Below are 13,289 nucleotides of genomic sequence, written 5' to 3'. Positions count from 1 at the left end.
TGAAATGGTTGTGTAAGGTCTTGAAGCAGGGGTGTGAGCGGGAATATAAAATGAGCATGTTTCTCCAGCTAAAATAATCTGAAATGATTCTCTTTACACACAAAAAAAAAACCGGTAAAAATTCTCAGAACTAATGGCAAATTATATATTATGTTATATATATGAGGTATTTTAACCGGAAAAATATGGCCCTTGTGAACAGCTAAGCCAATTTACAAAACCAGAAATAATGTGCACCTCTTCATTTCTCCTGTAGATTCCTCTAGTTAGGTGTGGAAAGTTGCTTCTGTAGTGACTACCTACGTCAGGCAGCCTGAACACTGGGGTTGGAGTTCCTTTTTATACTTTCAAAATGTGCTTGGTGGGATTAAAATTAGATCAATTGCCTAGATTATTGGCCAAATTTAGGTCTGACACAGTGTTCAGGATTTTTTTTAATTATCATTATATTATTCAACTTTGACCCCTTTAGCATTTCTGGCCAGAGAATGTACTGTCAGAATCCATCTGGATTAGGAAATTATGGACTCAAGCAATGCTTGGCAGAGGGCTTTCCTTGAGGGGCCAGGAAAGCCAAGGAAAATCCTGGTCTCCAGGGTTAGAGTGTGAAGAATTTGATGCTGACCAACCCCAGAGCAGCCAGCAAACTCCATCCACCTGCTTCCTATCTCTGGATGGGAGGGGCTGTTGTGCAGAGACTGTTCACATTTATGAATTATATATTTCAAAAGGGAGAACAATTTAATCTGCAACTGAAAGCAAAGTGTAGCTGTCAGAACTGACTTTCTTGGCTTGCTGGTGGAGGAAAAAGGAAAATTGGAACTTTTGCCCGATTTTCTACTAGCCAGATTATGGAATATTTAAAAGCAACAGCTTTTAACAAAAGTACCTTTCAAACTAGAAGTTAGGATTTCTATAAAAACTGTTTGCGAAAGTATTACCTTAAAGAGAGAAGAGCATTTCTTTCCTTACTTTTTTTCCCCTTCTCCCTTCTGGTGTGTTTTGGAGCAAGGAGAGTTGCCAAGAAAAGTGGTGGATTTGAGAAAGGGCTCCCTGCACTGGATGCTCTCTGTTGTTCCACTGCACTGCTGTGAGCAGGATTCCCTGGAGCCAAGGAAGCTCCCGATGAGTCAGAGAGGCCAGCAGTGTGGATGTGGGTCTCCACACATAGCATGACTAAGTTGAGACAGAAAGGCCCCACTGGGAAAAGAGACTTCAACACAGATAGAAAAAAAGCATAACAGGCTTAGAGGAAATAGCAGTTTACAAAATGGCATTTCAAAGAGCAAGTATGGGGATCCTCAAATTATAGAAATTAAAAGAAAGAGTGAAAGCAAGCTCCTGCTGGCCTAAGGAAACCAATCCCTGCCCACTTGCTCATAGTACTGTGAGCAAACCAAGAAAGTCAGACAAGAAAAATTTACCTTGAGAACAATTTGCCAGGACCACTTCCTCAGATACCCTGGAGAGACAGACCCAGGCTATCAGTGCAAAGTTTGCAGACTGTGCTAGCTAGCTCACCGGAGGCTTGGTGGAAGTGGGCCTACCTAAATCTCCTGCTTTATAAAGTTTTATCTTTGAGCCCAAGCACAGTGTCCTGACAGAAACAGGATGATCCTCTCCCTGGCACCATGACAATAAATAATAAACTTTCTTGAATTTTACTTTTAACATAGACTTCTTAAAATAATAAAAACACTGAAACCTTTACTGTGAATGCATGGTAGCTTATAACAGCACACAATAATACAGTGACAGTGTCAAAGAGTCTACCACTAACAGTGCCAATCAAGTAAGGAAAGATCTGTCTTAGAAACACAGGGCCTTATAAAAGTTGTCATGTCCCATATTGTAGTCACCAGCCATGTGTGGCTATTTCAATTTAAATTCCATGTAATTAACATTAAGTAAAATTTTAAATTCAGTTCTTGGTCACACTAGTCACATTTTAAACACTCTACATGTGAGGATAGTGCCACAGATACATACAGAGCATATCTGTATCAGTGGGACAACACAGATGTCGAACATTTCCATCACCACAAAAATCTCTGTTGAATAATGCCTAACTAGAGTGCTCCTTCCACTTAAAAAATATCTCCAAGTTTTAAAAAAATTCTAGATAAAGAAATGAAACTTTGATATAAAATATGAAGAACAACATAGTACATCTGTACATGTCCTTTCAGTCCCATAAAACAGCTATCTAGGAGGAAAAAGCCTTGGAAATGGTGTGTGCCATAAGTTCGTATTTCAAGAAGGTGGAGAATTACTACCTATTCCATTTGTGATAGTAATATAAATTAAAATGCACAATTTATTTCCAATAAAATTCATTTCTTATCCTATAAAATTTTGCTGTTACACTATATATAGTTTTTACCCTAAAATATTGTATTGTGAATGCTTTCTTAATTTCCTATAATTGAAGTGGTAACAATCTAAGACCCTTTATTTTCCTGAAATTTTTATCTTATGTTCATATTTTCTTTCATATATTCATTATATGCTTATTTGGATTTTCTATATAAAGAAAATGGCCTCAGATTTATGATTCTGTTATTATGTTAGCATAAATCAATTTCAAACTGTTACAATATGCTAGACTAGATCCTTTGCTGGGTAAACTCCTTAAAAAAATCCTAGCAATTACAAAAGTCAAAGTTAGTGAGACAAGATGCATGCAGAAAATGTCACACACAGACACACACACACACTCAAAAAAACAATGGTAAGTCACTGCCAGATAACTAGTGGATCCTTTATTTTGCCTTGACTGCCAGAAAACTTGTAACTAGATTTTAAATTTTATTAATCCTATTACTCACTCCCACATGTGGTTTTGTGTTTTCACTTCCTTTTTTAACTGGCATACTGTTTCATGAGGTCTTGATTGTAAGCCTTCCCACCATCATTTTGGAAATAGACTAAATATATTCTGTAATAAATCAAAAGTAAATAGTAAAATAGTATTGAATATTGCTTAATAACAAGAATTCAAAATAGAGGATGGCATTGATATTAAGTGGAGAGATCACTGAGTTGCAGAGAAGAAGGAGGCATTAAAAGCTGTTTGGCCATGAAGGAGGTGCACCCTGAGTTGGATCATGGAAGACAGATGGAATGTGGATGGCTAAAAAACACCAGAAGGCATTCTGAATGAGCAAGGCATGGAATGGGAAGATCTCACACAGGGAAGTCTGACTGGAATTTGGAGGTGCCTGTGGCAGGTGCTAAAAATGAAAGCACTGATAGTGGCCAAGTGGCAGAGTCCTAGATCCAGTACTCATGATAAGTTTGGATTCTCTCAAGGGGAGCAGGGGAAGCCAGGGAAGACTTTAAACATAGGGTGGGTATGATGAAGGTGGGCTTTTCAGAAGATGACTCTGGGGAAGGTACCAGGAAGTCATCAATGGTAGCCAGTCTGGATAAGCAGAAAAGAGTTCAAATATAGAGGTGGTTCCCAACATACAGGGGTTCAACATGATTATTGTGCTTTATGATGACGCAAAACCAATGCTCCTTCAGTAGAAACTAGGCTTCACATTTATGAATTTTGACCTTTTCTCAAGGTAGCAACATGTAGTACAGTGCTCTCTTGTCATGTTGGGGAGTGGCAGCCAGCCGTAGATCCCAGTCAGCCACATTATCACGTGGGGAAATGACCAATACTCTGCCGTGTGGGTAAGTTACAATGTTCAGAAGGTCAGGTGTATTAAATGCATTTTCAACTTCGGATATTTTCAAATTTTTGTGAGTCTATTGGGCTATAACCTCATGGTAATTCAAAAAGCATCTGTAATTGCACCGCGGGGATGACAGAATTTTAGTGAACATAATGGATACTAGCCTGGCTTCTGATTCCTCTTTTTTGATATTAATAAAAATTAAGAGTTAATTAAATTGTAATTGTTACCCATATTTTTAGTCACTGATCAAAATAGGTATTTTGAAATGAATCATTAAGAAAGAATAGACAAGACTGTGATTTGTCATGAATTATTGTCAGGGGAGACAAATGAGTTTGGAGGATTCTGTGATTATCACTGAGACCAATCAGAACATGTGGGAGGAAGTCTTTGTTAAATAATAAAAATGTGTCTATAACTTTCTCCCCAAAAACTTGAATGTAATTACTCTTCAGTATACATATACTGTACACAAAATTTTCTTTCGCCATCAAGAAAAGACATCTGCATGATCAGTTTGAGTCAGATTAGTTTCAGTTTCAATATAATCCCCTATGTCTCTGTGATCCCTTTCAACTAGAAAGCAATCTAGAGCAATTGCTGATTAATATCAGTACAATTATTTTTTATAAAGCTATGCAAATTTGATATACATATCACCAAAGCATCTGATTTAAAAGATCAGGTTGTCCCAAAGCACTCAGCCGTATTAATATTCTCTTCTGTTGGAATTGGTATCGGTTTTGCTTGTTTATGATAGCGGCTTGACGAGATAGTGATTTATAGTTTGCCATATTGAAATTATGCATGGAATGCAGAATCCACAGCTTATAAAATAGCATTATGGTCATCTTCGGTAGGTAATTGTTCTCACATTTCTGAGCAAAGAATGGTACTAAAATGGATCATATTATTCATGCTTAAGCCTCTGCAATACTTACAAGTGCAACAAACAGTGATATACATCTTAAATGCATATTAAGATTTTTTTCCTTCCTCTCGACTATGGTCAAAAAAATACCCTGAGTAATTAGCTCAACTTTGATTTTTTTCCCTGAATAAAATAACACATAATTTTAACAATTTAAGTCAGGGTACATCAAACATGCTTGAATTATGAAAAGGTGCATTGTGTGGGATGTTTTTTCAATTAATAGCAGCCGTGGCTATATTTTTAAGGGGTTTAAAGAGGGAACAGCTACAATAGTGAGCAGTGCCTGTAAAGTTCAATAATTTCAAAAACCATCTGCTTGTGTATCGTGCCTACTCATATTCCAAATGAAACTGCCTCTTAGCGTACCCTACTTGTAAGCATCAGTTCTCTATGATGAAATGCCCAGAGACAGCTGGACCATGGGAGAAAGAGACTCTGTGCACTGACCTGTGGGATTCTGAATCCTTCTGTGAACCTCCTGGCTGAGTAAAGTGGAGAAGGCAGAGATCCTTTCTACATACAAGGGTGGTTCATGCCAAGACATTTACAAACTATACTACTTTGAAAAGAAGTTCCAAAAAAAAGAAAGAAAGAAAAGAAGTTCCTAAAATATAAGCCTGCTGGCCCTCAAATTTTGCCTAACACAAATTTACAGAGGTACCCTGACAGTGAAAAGCCTATTGTGTTAAAATTGTTATTAAACAATTTGCTCCTTTTTAGTCCTATAAAAATTGTGAAAAACAGTTCCTTTCTAATATTCTCTCTTCCCATATTGGCTTTCAATTTTTAATTTTTCTATTGAAAACTTGAAATTTGATGAATTTTTAAAGGCCTACATATAGCTTCCTTACAAACCCAAGAGAATTCTCAAATTTGGCTAGTATCAGGAGCACTGTGAGAAAGTTTAAAAATACAGATGCCTGGGCCTGCCCTAGATCTATTAAATTAGAATATCTAGATGTCAGGCTTGCATGTCTATATTTTTTAAAGCTTCAAATGATTACACTGTGAAGTCAAATTTATAAATGACTGTGGGCAAGGTTGACACTCTCATTGATTCCACCCTAAGAGAACAGAAGAGTCACAAGGTGTAGTTCATTCTAGATCTTTTCCCTGGCAGATTATTTGAGGTCATTTTAAAGCCTGCCAGAGAATTTTGAAACACCATGGAGGGCTCCCAAATCAACCTTGCCCAATGGTTGTCCATCCCTCGTGGATATTTGCCCTTGGAACCAAGTGCAATCTTAGAGCTTCAGGGTGATCTAGGAGTGAGGTGATCATAATTTCTAGATTGTCCCATGCCGGACAACTTTGGTTAGCTCTGAGTAACTATTAATAATGCCCCTTTTTCACTCAGAAGTGTCCCAGTTTGGAAGAAAAACTAATACAGTCACAAGTAGATTGACAGTGATCTGTCACTGGTTCCTATACCTGGAATAGAGCAGAAATTCGTACTCACACTCTTTTCTGGCAGAAGGTGCCAAGTTTCCACTTTCCTCTCCTCCTCACACCACTCTATTCTCTACTATTACCCCTCTCTTACCCTTCGTTATTGCCATAAAACTACTTTAGTACTCAGAGGAGGAGCTCTTAAAGTCCAGTCTACTCGTCCCTCTGCCCCTAAGTTCTTTCCCTGAAATATAGGGTTAATAAAACTGACACTCTTCCATCAACATATTTGGTCAACTACTCGAAGATTGAAATGTTTAAAATAGTTTTAACTATTTTTCAGTTAGTCCAGGAAACATAAAATGGCATGCTTTCACATGAACCATTGTTTAGGGTAGGGAAGTGTTTTTTAATTATGTCTTAAAGGAAATCTGCATGATCCATGTACTGTGCAACTACCAAGGGAATTCATTGGTAGAACAGATTTACACCTGCACAGAATGCATATTTCCTGCCTCTCATGGGAACTTGGTTAACGTTTAGGATATGTCTTGTTTTCTTTATTGAACCTTGAGAAGATCTCTCTTGTAAGTCATTAGTTCATAGGAGGGGAAGTTCATATTACTAAAGACTCAACTGAGTTTTCCCTTGACCATTGTTAGCTGTTTTGGCAATTAAGAGAGGCATTTTTAATTTTGAGAAGGCTTAAATATGTTTTGATGATGTGTGTATGTGCTTAATATTCCAACTCACAGCAGCTCTAGTGTGAGAAACTGAAAGTGTAAATAAGGACCAAAAGGTATAATACATAATGTGAAATAGGAAGAAAAGGGGCAAAGGGGAAGGGGAAGTGGGAGAGGTGGGGAAAAGGAAAGAAGAAAATAGAATTAATATGAGAAAATGAAAAAATGGAAACAAAGTCTTTGTAAATAGGGAGGGATGGAGGGGTTGAAGGGAGGGCAGGGGAATGGGGTAAAAATAAGAACCAAGAGAGATTATGTAAAGGTGCAAATTTCAAATGATGAATGTCATTATATTGTATACCTAAAATGTACCAATAAAATTAGTTTAAAATAAATAAATAAGTAAAATTTTTAAAAGATACATTCAATATGTAAAGCTTCCTGAGCCCAGGAAGGACATTCCATTACAAAGGATGGATTCTATGTTAAAAGATAAAATTGTGTTTAGAGATTGCACCAGGTCATGTATGTCATAGACATCAAAGACAATTGTATTTTCTCATGTACAGTGAGTAATAAAAAGATGCTGAGCCCAAATAGTGAAAAAGCAGACTAGAAGGAAAAGAATCAAAGATGAATAAAGTCCCATGAGTGCCCTTCTCCCTAGCCTGCCACCTACTCTGTGGTAAACTTGTCCGTGCACATCCCCACACTAGGACCCCCCACATCCACTTCTTTGCACAGTGCCACCTGGCTAGATAACCTAACCAGGCTGAGGCATTGACTGAGCATTTAAATCACAGCTCCTGCCACCAAAGGTTTAGAATGAAATGAAGGAACATGCATATAAATAATTCTGAGTGAGGTCACATAACTAAGGAACAGCTACAATCAAGCACCAAACAGAGTTCTCAGCAGTCTACAAAGGAAGTATTGACATGGTGGGGGTGGGGGAAGTCCAAGTAGAGGGAGCAGCTGGAGTGACCAGAGAGGTAAGGGTGCCTGGCAAGTTTTGTAAGTCAGCAGTAGGTCAGTGTAGCCAGAGCCAGGGATACAAGTGGTTGGCAGGGCCTTCTTTGCCCAGCTAAGGTGTTTGATCCTTTGTAAGCTGCAGTAACAGGCAGAGGGGTTTTAGGCCAGAGGGTGACTTGATAGGATATGTCCTTTCAGTAGCTAGCTTCAGTGTACTAATGCTGGGTGAGCAATAGGAATGAAATAGGACATGGAGAGCTTCCTCCAACACTTTCTGCAGGCTGGCTCAGTGACATAGATTATTTTACTTACTCCTCCAATGGCCTTAGGAGCTGTTTACTATTGTTAAGTGTCACCATCTTATTCACTTTGGAGGCTTGGAAATTCAGGCTTAGCAAGTTGCTCAGAATTACACAGGAAGAGGGAAAATCAGGTTTTGAACCCAGACAGTGAAATTCTAAAGCCTGAGTTCTTAACCACTAAGTTCCTGTATCTCTCTGTCATAGGCCACAATCTGCAAGAAAGTGATGTTGCTAGATTGACAAAAAATGGTGAGGATGTCCTCACACTGAGTGGGTAGAATATGGTGACAAGGATTCCAGGTGCAGTGATCATTGGCAGTGACAGTCCTACAAATTAGACCAGAACCTGGAAGGTGGTCAAGGATGGAGGAAAAGCATCAGGGTAACCACAAACTGCAAGGAAAATGGAGGTTGCTCAGGTTCCCAATACGGCAGAAAGAGCTAAGTCTCAAACATCAAAAATGGGGTACAAAGTAAAGGTGTACCTCAGTGATTAGTGGAAGAAGCAGACAAGATGTAGCGCTGGATCCCGTTGATTTGCCTGAGTCTTTAAATTAGCCCACGATTGACCATGTTGGTCAGAGCACTGGAATGGGGCTGATCCTGCCCAGTTGTGGGGCAGGGGTAAACATGAGTGAAGGAAGAGGTCCTTATAGGAACTACTCAGCTTATTTGAAGGTTCTCAGTCTTTTTAACTTCTATGAACATTTGTGCCACCAAACCATATATTGTAAGAACAAGACGGAACTGAGAAAAACCTTAGTTTTATGCTGGTGGGGGAAAAGCCTATTGAATCTTGAAAGCAATTTCTCCGAGACCTCTCCCCTGAAAATTATATATCTGTTCAAATACCAGAAGCAAAGACAGACTGAGTGCATTTTATGAGGCACCATTAATCACTTAAAAGAACAATTAAAATGTTCCATCAATCAGAGCTCATAGTTTGCCTTTTCTATATTATTCGTAGTAATACATGTTGTTATGGCTTATGTCTTATATCCCCCCAAAGCCTTATGCCGTCGTAGGTGGGGCTTTTTTCTGAGGTGAGTGAATCTAGAGTGTGTGATGCTAGGATTAAGGGCGTGTGATTACTAAACCACTACACGTGAGTGACTGGTTTGGCACAGCCCTAATTCCAGTAGTCTGAATAAAATAAAAGGAGCAGAAAGACACTGTTAAACTCCCTTGTTACCTTTGCTACTGTGTGGGCTCTTTTTCTCCTCTGTGACACTGCTCTGCCATGTGCTACTCTGCCTTAGAGCCTGCTGATTATGGACTGAAACCTCTACAACTGAGCTAAATAAACCCTTTCCTCTTTAACTTTGGGTATCCAGTATTTTGTCTGAGCAACAAGAGAAAAATAACTAACACATAGTCTAGAAATCGGCACACCAAAATATGTCAATAGGAAGAGAAATTGTCTAGCATAGTTTGTTACCACCAATCTAGCAAACTATCTTAGGTAAGCCTCTATTTCTCTAGCTGTAAAGCCCTGAGAATGGATCATTCTCATGTACTGTTGTGCTAACCACAAAGGGCATTGGGCCAGTATTCAGGAAGGCACTGACCCCACACCAGGCAGGGAGCGTATTATGAGTTCTACTGTACTGGGGCCTACCTCCCAGAGCCTCAGCCATCTGCCAGGGCTGGCCTCCGGTGTCCAGGCCACCTCAGAATCAACCATCTCTCCTCTGCTGTCATAACACATTGTTTTTATTGCTGTTGTAGCACTGATCATGGTCTTCCAACTTCTCTGTTTCACTGCCCATCTCGGTGCCCTCTCCCCTCTCCTCCTCCTTTTCCCCTTTGTGCCTGTATCCTTTGTAGCAAGACACTGGCCCTTCATTTTTGTGGATATCCAGTGCCCAAAGTTGGACACAGGGTACTACACTGATTCAGCCATCAGAAAATAGAGGCTAAATTGAATCAATACTCTGAAATTCCTTCTTAACTAATTTAACGTTTATTGTAAATGAAAAGACACAGTGGGATTTCATTATTGAGAGGTTTCCTTTGCCCCTTTTCTCTACATTAACTACATTGAAACTCTTATTACAAAAAAAATCCTATTAATAAAATTTCAAAAACATTTACTCTATTAGTGTAAGAAGAAAACATATTCTAAAATATACATATATTTAAAATATTCATTGTTAAGATTTCTTTTTAATTTCCCATGTTAAGAGGATGCAAATACATCTCTCTTAAGCCTCCCGATGATGACCTCCTAGGCCCTGAAAGAAAAGGCTAATCTCTCGAGTGTCTGCAGGCAAGGCAGGCAAATTCCCAGGATGCCATCTGCTGCCGATTGGCATCACCACTTCCTTCTCTGTGACTTTACTACTGCTAGACACCAAGTTACACAGAGCTCTGAGATTTTACTTACAGGGAAGTGGTTACTGTTCATCCACTATTACAACAGCAGAAACTTTTTTTTTCATATCAGAGGTGGTCTCTTGTAGATCTTGGGTCTCTTCTCAGAGGAAAAAATAAAAGTAGAACCAACAAAACCCTAAAATGTCTCCACAAGGGGTCAGATATCACTCATTTCATCACTGATGTCTGTGCCAAGTGAAATGAATGCTAATTCTTTCCCCAGACAGTCATCATTTTCTTGTCTCCTGTGATGAGATGGATTTACTGTACTATATATACAAAAGTTAGAAGCCTCAATTTAACCCCAAATAGTCTTTCTATCAGCAGGCTAAGTATACAATATTTGGATCGTTATTCGGTCAAAGGTAGAACTAGACAGTGGTGGCGAACATATGGCACACATGCTGTAACCAGCTTTATGTTATCGTTGAGAGTTCTAAAGGTTTGCAATCACTGATCTAGGAAATAGTCATCAAAAAAGAACAATGATGTGTAATGTGAATATCAGGTATAACTTGATATCTAACATACAGAGAAGGCCACAGTCTTAGTTTAAGCACGTTTAATATTTTATCAGAGACTGGAGTGAACAAGTTAAGAGGACTGTCAATTTACAACTAACACCAATTGTAATGACTTTGTTAACACCTGTGATTAAAAATACAAAGTAAAAAAAAAAAATACAAAGTAACTTTGACAAATTCCAAATGCCCCCTAAAAATAAGATAAAGACCAATACAAAATGCATTAATGTTAAAGGACTAGAAATAAAATATAGAAATACTAAGTGAGAAACAAGTAAACATATGAAAAATAAGAAAATACCACAGGAGAACTGTCATTTTTTAGGGAACTTGTGATATGGAAACATCAAGATGCCTGAGAGCATAATGTAAAATTACTAGAAGGAAGTCCTTCTAGTAATTAGCCTCAAAGAAATGAAATCTCTTGGTTGAGAATCACTATTGTAAACACACCTTTACAGGAATCTACATTCTGTATCCCTCAGACAATGGGAGACCCAAAACCAAAGCCTGTCAGAGGTTCTAGAACATTAAACATCTCCATAATTCAGTGATATTTTAAAGGAAGCATAATTAAGACTTTCACATATAAAATTCTATACCTTACTTACTATTGGTCAGACTTATTAAGAATGAGTTGCTGTTTTAATTTTAAGGGGTGAATAGAGATTCTGGAGAAGTCCTAGGGAAGAGCAAAATTCAGTAAATAAAAGGTAAAAAGAAATCCCCAGGTGAGACTGAGGAGGGACTGAGTTGGAAAGGTTGGAAGGGAAGATGGGATGACAATTACTTTTGGTTAGTGCCAGGTTATCATGAAACTTATAAGAAAAACATGGTTCTGATACAGTCACGATTCAAGACATAAACTAAAAGGGATGCTCAACTTTTTTTTAAAAAAAGTGTTATATTACAAGAAAAACACTTCCAGGCCAGGGATTTAGCCCAGTGGTTCCGGTGCCTGCCTCGCAAGCGCAAGGTCCCAAGTTCAATCCCCGGTACCAAAAAAAGAAAAAGAAAAAAAGAAAGAAAGAAAAACACTTCCAAGTAACAAGTGGTTAATCCTAGAAATGTGTCAGAAGAACTTGTTTGCTAAGAGTTGTGTTTTCATTTCCTTATTGGTCTATGTAACTCCTCAAATCCTGCTGCCTCTACAATTAGAACTTGGTATATAACAACCTTTCTGCACAATCTCCTAATCATACATAGAAATACAGATGAATATTTTCTTCTATTCCAGGAAGTTAGCTGGCTTATTTGGAAGCAAAGAGGAATTGATGTGGCATTGTTCTAATCAGTGGTTTAGAATGCAAGTGGTAAATATCTGAAAGTAGAACACTGGAAAATGCATGCATTGTATGTGCCGAAAGGTCACCACGAAGGATAGCCTCTATGGCTATCCACTCCCTCCTACATGGTGCATATTCACAAGACTTTGCAGCTTGTATAAGCCCCCATTGTGATATAAACTCTTCAGAGAGTGTGGCTTCTGCAGAGGGTGGCTGTTCTGTGAATTTAAAGCACGAATTCCTCATTCTGCCTGCAACTCATCTGGGGAACATTCTAAAACTGTTGTGCATACCTATGTCTCGAAATTTTGATTTAATTGGTCTATGATGGGACCTAGGACCATTATTTGTTTGTTTGATTTTTTAGCTCTTAGGCACAGCTAATGTGAAGCCAGAATTGTGTCTGGTTTAGATTCTCAGAATTTCTTAATAATAAAACTATGTATTGTGACATTTTAGATGTCTTAGTCACTTTCTCATTGCTGAGGCACAGTACCTGACTCGCACAACTTAAAAAATGAGAAGTTTATTTTATGTTTCAGTCCATAGTCTACAAGCTCCAAGGCAGAAGCAAGATGTCAGAGGGGCATGGAGGAGGAAAAGGTTCTCAACCCATGGCAACCAGGAAGCTGGGAGAGAAGGGAAGAGCTGGGGACAAAAATATATCCTTGTATGTCACAGCCCCAGTCACCTACCTCCAACCAGGCTCCACACACTAACAAGTTAGCTCTAGTAACCCCATGGTCCAATCACTTTCCAAAACATGAGAATTCTGGGAGACATTTTAGATCTCAATCATAACACATGACAAGACTCAGGACCATAATGGGCACCCTGGGGTAATTGCTAATCCATGAGGTCCTCACTGGGGGGAAGATCTTACATTTTTATTGGAATATGATATTTATCACTCAAATTCTTATTACACAAATCTTTTCTGGAACTCTGATGTAGCAACTGCATGAGATATACTTTGTACATAAAGCTCACTTTACATAATCCAGCTCTATTATTTCTCCCTTTCCTTTGCCTATTCTTTCTATTCTCTCTAGAAGGAAAGTCTTCTGGTTAGAATGCCAGAATGTTATTCTTAGCCTCCTTTCCTACCTCCATTCCTGGCTCAGGCATATCGAA

The 13,289-nt window shown here is 38.6% G+C and overlaps 1 protein-coding gene across 2 annotated transcripts in view; it reads left to right on the top strand.

The window, feature by feature from the left end:
- Cav1 (caveolin 1) overlaps window positions 1-13,289 on the top strand; it is a 36,804-nt gene that overhangs the window by 5,324 nt on the left and 18,191 nt on the right. The gene's annotated exons all lie outside the window — the stretch shown is intronic.

Source organism: Heterocephalus glaber, unplaced genomic scaffold, assembly GCF_053883595.1.
Source record: "Heterocephalus glaber isolate CG9 unplaced genomic scaffold, H.glaber_assembly_v1.0 deba00000546, whole genome shotgun sequence".
NCBI classification, from domain to species: Eukaryota; Metazoa; Chordata; class Mammalia; order Rodentia; family Bathyergidae; genus Heterocephalus; species Heterocephalus glaber.
Note: the sequence above shows the minus strand (reverse complement) of the source record. Positions and strands in the feature narration are given on the sequence as shown.